At 46.8% G+C, this 7,277-nt stretch overlaps 1 long non-coding RNA gene across 1 annotated transcript in view; it reads right to left on the bottom strand.

The window, feature by feature from the left end:
* LOC108299913 overlaps nucleotides 1–5,388 on the bottom strand; it is a 70,945-nt gene extending 65,557 nt beyond the window's left edge. Inside the window, exon 1 of the long non-coding RNA XR_005199046.1 lies at nucleotides 5,270–5,388. This is a non-coding gene — a long non-coding RNA (uncharacterized LOC108299913). The remainder of the gene's footprint in view (nucleotides 1–5,269) is intronic.
* Between the last annotated feature and the right edge of the window lie 1,889 nt (nucleotides 5,389–7,277).

Raw genomic sequence — 7,277 nt, 5'->3', positions numbered from 1 at the left:
AGACAGTCTCACTCTGTCATCCTGGCTGGAGTGCAGTGGCATAATCATAGCTCACTGTTCAGCCTTGAACTTCTGGGCTCAAGGGATCCTCCTACTTCAGCGTCCCAAGCAGCTAGGAGTATGGATGTGTGCCACCATGCCCAGATAACTTTTATTCTTAGTAGAGATGAGGTCTTGCTATGCTGCTCAGGCTGTTCTTAAACTCCTGGGAGGCTGGTCTTAAACTCCTGGCTTTAAGCAGTCCTCCTTCCTTGGCCTCCCAAAGTGCTGGGATTATAGGTGTGAGGCACTGTGCCTCGCCCTTTTCCTGCTTTGTTGGTCTATTATGTGCATTTTCATAAGATAGGGATTCTGGCTAAAAAGCCTTTAATATTTATCTTTTTCCTACCACATAAGCTGCTTTTCTGGCTTTCAAGGTCCTTACACATCCAGGCCCTGCCATTGATTAGTTGGGTCAGTTTGGGAACACACAATTTCTTTGGGCTCCAGTTCCCAACATAAAAAGGTTAATAGAAAATTTAAATGAAGAAAGCATAGAAGGTGCTATGCACGTACCCAACAGTAAAAACAATAGCAGAACACTAAATAAAATTTGGTGTGGCTGCCTAGCTCACAGCAAATTCCCTGGTGGTCACATCTGTATAACATCTTTCCTTCTATCATTTTGGACATGAATTCTGAATGGAGACTGTCATCAGCTCCAAGACCTGGCAGTAGTGATTGGCTGAGGCATGAGCACATGAGTCTAGTCCAACCAATTAGCCATTACTTCAGATGTGTCAGGAATATTGACTCTTTTCATCATTGCAGGGTACTTAAAATGTGTCACTGGAGCTACTGGATGTAGTAATGGAGAAAGAAAAAGACATGTAGAAAACAATAGAGAAAAAAGAGATTATTACTGGCAACAATTAAGTTCCTGGCCCCATTGGCGTCAATGATATGTTTTTTTTTTTTGGTTTTTTTTTTTTGGTGCCAAAAATTCCCCTAATATTTAAATATTTTATTATAAGCAGGAATAGCCTTATAATAAAGATTTACGAAATATTAGAATTTGAACATGAACCTAATTTTTGCTCAATTGCATAGTTTTCTTTCTTCTTCTTCTTTTTTTTTTTTTTTTGAGACAGTCTTACTCTGTCATCAAGGCTGGAGTGCAGTGGCACAATCTTGGCTCACTGCAGCTTCCATCTCCCAGGTTAAAGAAACTCTTGTGCCTCAGCCTCCTGAGTAGCTAGGATTATAGGTGTGTGCCACCATACCCAGCTCATTTTTGTATTTTTAGTAGAGACAGGGATTCACCATGCTGGCCAGGCTGGTTTCAAACTCTTGGCCTCAAGTTATCTGCCCACCTTGGCCTCCCAAAGTGCTGGAATCACAGGCATGAGCCGCTGCACCTGGCTGTAGAGACTTTTTCTCCTATTTTTTTTTTCCAGAATAAACAATTGTTACCCTCTCAGCAGCTATGAAAATGTACAAGGAGTCTTCCAAAAGTACATGGAAAATACATATCATGAAAAACATATGCATGGATTTTAATTTTTCCTTTTTTTTTTTTCCTTTTTGAGACAGAGTCTTGCTCCACTGCCCAGGCTGGAGTGCAGCAGTGGCATCTTGGCTTACTGCAACTTCTGCTTCCCAGGCTTAAGCAAGTCTTGTGCCTCACTCACCCAAACTGTTGGTATTACAGGCGCATGCTCCCACACCGGGCTAATTTTTGTATTTTTAGAAGAAACAGGCTTTCACTATGTTGGCCAAGCTGGTTTCAAACTCCTGGGCTCAAGTGATCCACCTCTCCCAGCCTCCCAAAGTGCTGGGATTACAGCCATGAGCCACTGTGTCTTGCCAGATTTCAATTTTTTTTTCACCAACATAAACTTATACTAACTTGTTATAAGGTATCTGAACAGGACACAGTGTGCAGCACTAAGAAGGATAAGACCTTAGTTTGAAAAGAGCCCCTATGGCTGGGCACCGTGGCTCATGCCTGTAATCCCAGCACTTTGGGAGGCCGAGGTGGGCGGATCATGAGGCCAGGAGTTCAAGACCAACCTGACCAATATGGTAAAACCTTGTCTCTACCAAAAAAATACAAAAATTAGCCAGGCGTGGTGGTGCATGCCTGTATTCCAGGTACTCAGGAGGCTGAGGCAGGAGAATCACTTGAACTGGGAGGTGGAGGTTGCAGTGAGCTGAGATCATGCCACTGTACTGCCATCTGGGCAACAGAGGGAGACTNAAAAAAAAAAAAAAAAAGAAGAAGAAGAAGAAGAAAAGAGCCCCTTTTAGAACAACAGGAATACTCTTAAAATTGAGGCAAGAACAAACATCAATTTTATGGTGAAGCTTCCATGCAAGAAGGGTGAAATCACTGATGCTTTATGAGTAGTTTATGAGGACAATGCCACCCCCCAAAATCAGTTTACAAAGGGATAACTTGTAAAGAAGGGCCAAGACAATAAAGCCCACAGTGGCAGACCATCCACGTCAATTTGTGAGAAAAAAATCTTGCTGGTACCCTAACTGAAGAAGACTGATGATTAACCGCATAAACAATAGCCCATACCACAGACATCTCAATTGGTTCAGCTTACATAATTCTGACTGAAAAGTTAAAGTTGAGCAAACTTTCAACTCAATGGGTGCCCAAACCATTGGGCCCAGATCAGTTTCAGGCAAGAGGAGAGCTTTCAGTATAAATTTTAAACAAGTAGGATCAAGACCCTAAAACATGCCTTCAAAGAATTCTAACAGATGAAACATGGCCTTACCAGTATGATCCTGGAGACAAAGCACAATCAAAGCAATGGCTACCAAGAGGTAAAAGGGGTCCAGTCAAAGCAAAAGCAGATCAGTCAAGAACAAAGGTCATGGCAACAGTCAATATTCAAAACAATTTGCTTGACTTTCTGGAGGGACAATGAACAATAATATCTGCTTATTATCAAAGTGTTTTTGAGAAAGTCAAAGCTTTAGCAGGAAAATGCTTAACAAAGCTTCATTAGAGAGTCCTTCTCCACCATAATGCACCTGCTCATTCTTCTCATCAAATAAGGGCAATTTTGTTAGGGTTTTGATGGAAAACCATTAGGCATCTACCTCATATTCCTAATTTGGCTCCTTCTGACTTATTTTTGTTTCCTAATCTTAACACCTTTTTAAAAGGTGCACATTTTTATTGTTATTAACATTATTAATGTAAAAAAGACTGTATTGACATGGTTAAATTCTCAGGACCTTCGGTTCTTTAGGGATAAACCAAATGGCTGGTATTATTGCTTATCATCTGGAACTTGATAGATTTTATGTTGAGAAATAAAGTTTATATTTTTAAATTTAATCTTTAATTCTATTTTCCACAAACTTTTTGAAGTACCCTGTAGTTGCCATCATAGTGATAATATATCGTAATGGTCCTTCAGAGTTTTCCATGGCCTTTCATATCATTATCTTATCTGACTGTGTGAGATGAGTAGGCCAGGTAATGTTAAGCTTAGTTTTTTAGGAATGTTGAAACTTAACACACAGAGAGGTTAAATGATGTCCATGGTGCAGAAGGGTGAGAACCCAGCTAGGTCTGAAGCATCATCTATAAGGAGGGCTCCGTGCCTACTATAATGCAGATGGTACATCATAAAACACTTTCATTAATAATTGTTAATTAGAAAATTTACATAGCTTCAATCACAAAATCCATTAAAATGCATATTCCATCCATAAATTCATACTCTCGAATATTTACATTCTCCTAAAAATTAATCTTTGCCATGTTCCTAATCAGGTTCTCATCGTGTTTTTAAATTCTAGAACTTTAACATAAAGCAGAGAATATTTGGGGGAAAGAGGAAGAATGTATTAATTCCTGACTCAACATCCATACTGCTTAACAGGCTTACTTAAAAATGAGGGTAAATCCTAACACTCTTAGACTAAGATAGAACTGGACTGGATTGGATATGGCACATAGGTAATCGTTTACAAAGCTAATTTATAATCACAAAGTACCCTAGTAATATTATCACAACACCTTTGTTTTGGAGAACTCAAATGCTTTCACAACATTAACTCATTCACCCTCACTGAACTGATAAGGAGGGGTTCAGTGACAAACAGCATCCCTATTTATACGCTAGAGTTGAAATAAAGGGGAAAGGAGCTACTGAAGAGAATGCAAAGCAAGAGCAGTTTAATTTCCTTTTTAGCCTCATTATGATGGTTAGATCACAGTTACGAGAATTCCTCCATTTTAAGTAGAAAATATCACGACGAGGGACGTAATTTTAGCTGAGAAATCCTTTCAATGGAACCATGGCATGGCTATGTCAAATAATACTGGAAGGGTCGTATTATCAGTTAATCAGGTGTTTTTGATCTTGCACTCTATTTTCATTTTTTTTGCGTGGCTAAAGCTAAGTTTTTTTGTTATAAATGCAGCATTATAATAACCTGATAGTCCTGACGAAGATCTCCATTCCTCTAGACTGCCATTAGGCTCGAATCGATTCTCTAAATAAAGTCCATCCCAAGAGACACAATTGATGTAGGGGAAGAGGGGACTTTTAAAAACCGAGCCTGACGTCACACGTCTGTGTTTTAACCATCTGCACCTTTTATAAACCAGGGGCTGGAACCGCCCGGGCAGACAGACCTAGGCGCACAACAATCTTCTCCCACACGAGCCTGGAATGGCAACAGCGTGCGGCTGCCTAAGAAAGAAAAGCCGTTTCAGAGCTGCGGGGTGGCGTGGGGGTGTGTATGGCAGGGTGAGGGAGTCATTCCTCTTCTCCTCCATCCAAGGATGCTATTTATTGGAAATCCTGCACTTTTTTTTTTTTTTTTTTTTAAAGAAAATTGGTTTCTGTCGAGTGGGAGGCAAAACCCTTCAGATACGAAAGACGGGGTGGAGGGAGCAAGCCTGGCTGGGGAGCTTTCAAGGGAAAAACCACACAGTTTAGCTTCGGATTGGGACTGCAGGCAGAAAAAGGATTGGGTGTCCACAACCTGTTCGGCTGCGAAGACGACGCCCTTCCGTCCAGAGTGCCAGCATCACCCCCGCCCCTCATCCGGTCTCGGCCTGCAGCCCCCCGGGAGGAGAGCAGCGCCCCCCATTCCGTGACCACCTTTCATCCCACTCCTTGGCTCCCTCACCCTCCCCAAACCCAGGGGCGCATTCTCACGCTTTTTCCACGTGCAAGTCCGGCTCACCGGTCGCCACTCGCCGCAGCCCCCAGATGCCCACCCCTCCTATCCCTTCCGGCCCCTCACCCACCTCCTCAGTCTTGCCCTGGCTGAGGTAGGCGTCCGCCCTCTACCTCCACGTGCGAGTCCCGGGCCGTTCCCCACCCCGCTCCTCCCCGGGCTCCGCCCACCACGCCTGAAGCGCGCGCCCGGGAGCCGGGACACCTGGCCGCCCTCCCGCGGCCCGCGCCCCTCCCGACTCCCCCGCCCCGCCCGCGCCGCGGCTCCGCGCCCACCCTCGCGGCTTCCTCCCCCCCGCCCCTCCCTCCGCGGGAGGCGGGGGGTACCAGCGAGCGCGGCGGCGTGGCCAATGGGCGCTCGGCTTACTCTGGCCTCTCCCCCGCGCGGCCGCCAATCGCGGCAGGCGGTGGTGGTAATATTGTGGAGTTTGGATGCCGCCGCTGCCGCGGGCTGGAACGGCGCGACCGCGGGGGCTGCCAGGGTATTTCGGGAAGGGGGCGTGAGGAGGCGGCGGCGGCGGCAGCGGCGGGTAGGGCTGCTCCGGGAGGCAGCAGAGGGAAGGAGAAAGAAAGGAAGGAAGAGGGCGGGGAGTCCTCAGAAGAGGAGGCGGGACCGGCCGGGCTCCTCACCTCTCGGCGGCGGCGGCGGCGGCGGTGGCGGCGGGCGGCCTGGGAGGCGGCGCCGCCCCCTGCCCGAGGTCTCCTCAGCGTAGCCGGCCGCCGACCCGCCGGTCCAGGGCAGCGGCCGAGGCTACTGGGGCGGAGCGGTGGGCCGGGCGGCGGCGGCAGCGGAGGCGGTGGAGGCTGGAGTGGGCGCGGAAGCGACCGCCATGGCGTTCCTCAAACTCCGCGACCAGGTAGGTGAGGGGCGGCAGGGCGGGATCGCGCCGTCTGGGGAGAAAGGGAAGCAGGACGGACGGGCGGTGTGTGCCGCCTGGGCGCCCCCTCGGCGGGGTGGATGCGAGAGAAACGGAGGTCCCACCCCTGGGACCGGCGCAAGGCGGCGGGCCGGGGTCCGCTGGCGACCCGCCTGTCAGAGCCGCCGGGGCCCGGGTGAAGCCCACGTGCAGCCAGGGGTCTGGCCGCCGCAGCGAGAGGGGCGGGTTCCAAGCTCACCGCCCTCGCGTCGGGAGAGCTGCCGGGCAAGCTCTTCCTCTTTTTTGCCAGGTGAGGCTCAGGCCTAACAGGTGGCTTCCCGCTGCCGGGCGGGAGCGGTGCTAGCGGCCGTGACCCAGGGTCACGACCTTGCTCTGTTTGCTTGGCTGGGTAGTATGAGGCACTCTCTCCGGGTTAAAGGCAGTTGATTCTGCTTAGCGACTAGCTACTCAGTGCTAGTTTCCAGACTTGTTTTCTTTTGACATTTTGTGCACCATCTTGTTACTTTTCTTGACTTAGGAAGAGCTGGTCAAGGAATACCTGTGCCAAAAACACTTTTGACTCTCTGGAACTGCAAAAATGCTTTGTATCTAGGAACGAAATCGCAACTGTATCTGAATGATTGGTACACCTAAAAACTTGGAAAGATGGGTAATAAGGCTTTTGAAAGATCCGGACGCTGCCAAACATTTTTATCCTCTTTTAAGGAAAAGGAAAATTAATGTGTGAAATTTACACATTACTTTGTCACAGGACACTGACTAGTGCTGAGAACTTAATTTTTGCCATTTGTTTTCCTGAACGGAAGATGTTGAACAGATTTAAAGGGAAAATAACTTGCATGCTTTGGAAAACTATTTTGAAAGTGAGCACCCCATTTGCAAAAACAATGGGGAAGAACCTGAGACGTATTTTTCATATTACTTAGTAAGCATTGTACCTTAAATTTTGAATCTAAGTAAAATGAAGAATTCTCATTTCATAAGTGAATTTTATTTTATGTTTAGGCTGATCGCTGACCTTGTGTAACATTTGGTATCAGAATGGTCATGCCTGTTGTTAACAGCGTGAGGGCATGAAACTGAAAAACTCTACAGTTTAGTCAATACAGTTTCTACCTTGTATTTCAAATTATAGCAATGTTCTGTCCTGTAAGGGAGCCACTGGCCACGTGTAGCAATTTAATTAAAAAACTAAGTGTCT

The sequence above is a fragment of the Cebus imitator genome, unplaced genomic scaffold, assembly GCF_001604975.1.
Source record: "Cebus imitator isolate Cc_AM_T3 unplaced genomic scaffold, Cebus_imitator-1.0 Scaffold24, whole genome shotgun sequence".
NCBI classification, from domain to species: domain Eukaryota; kingdom Metazoa; phylum Chordata; class Mammalia; order Primates; family Cebidae; genus Cebus; species Cebus imitator.
This window is presented reverse-complemented; position numbering and strand designations above follow the sequence as displayed.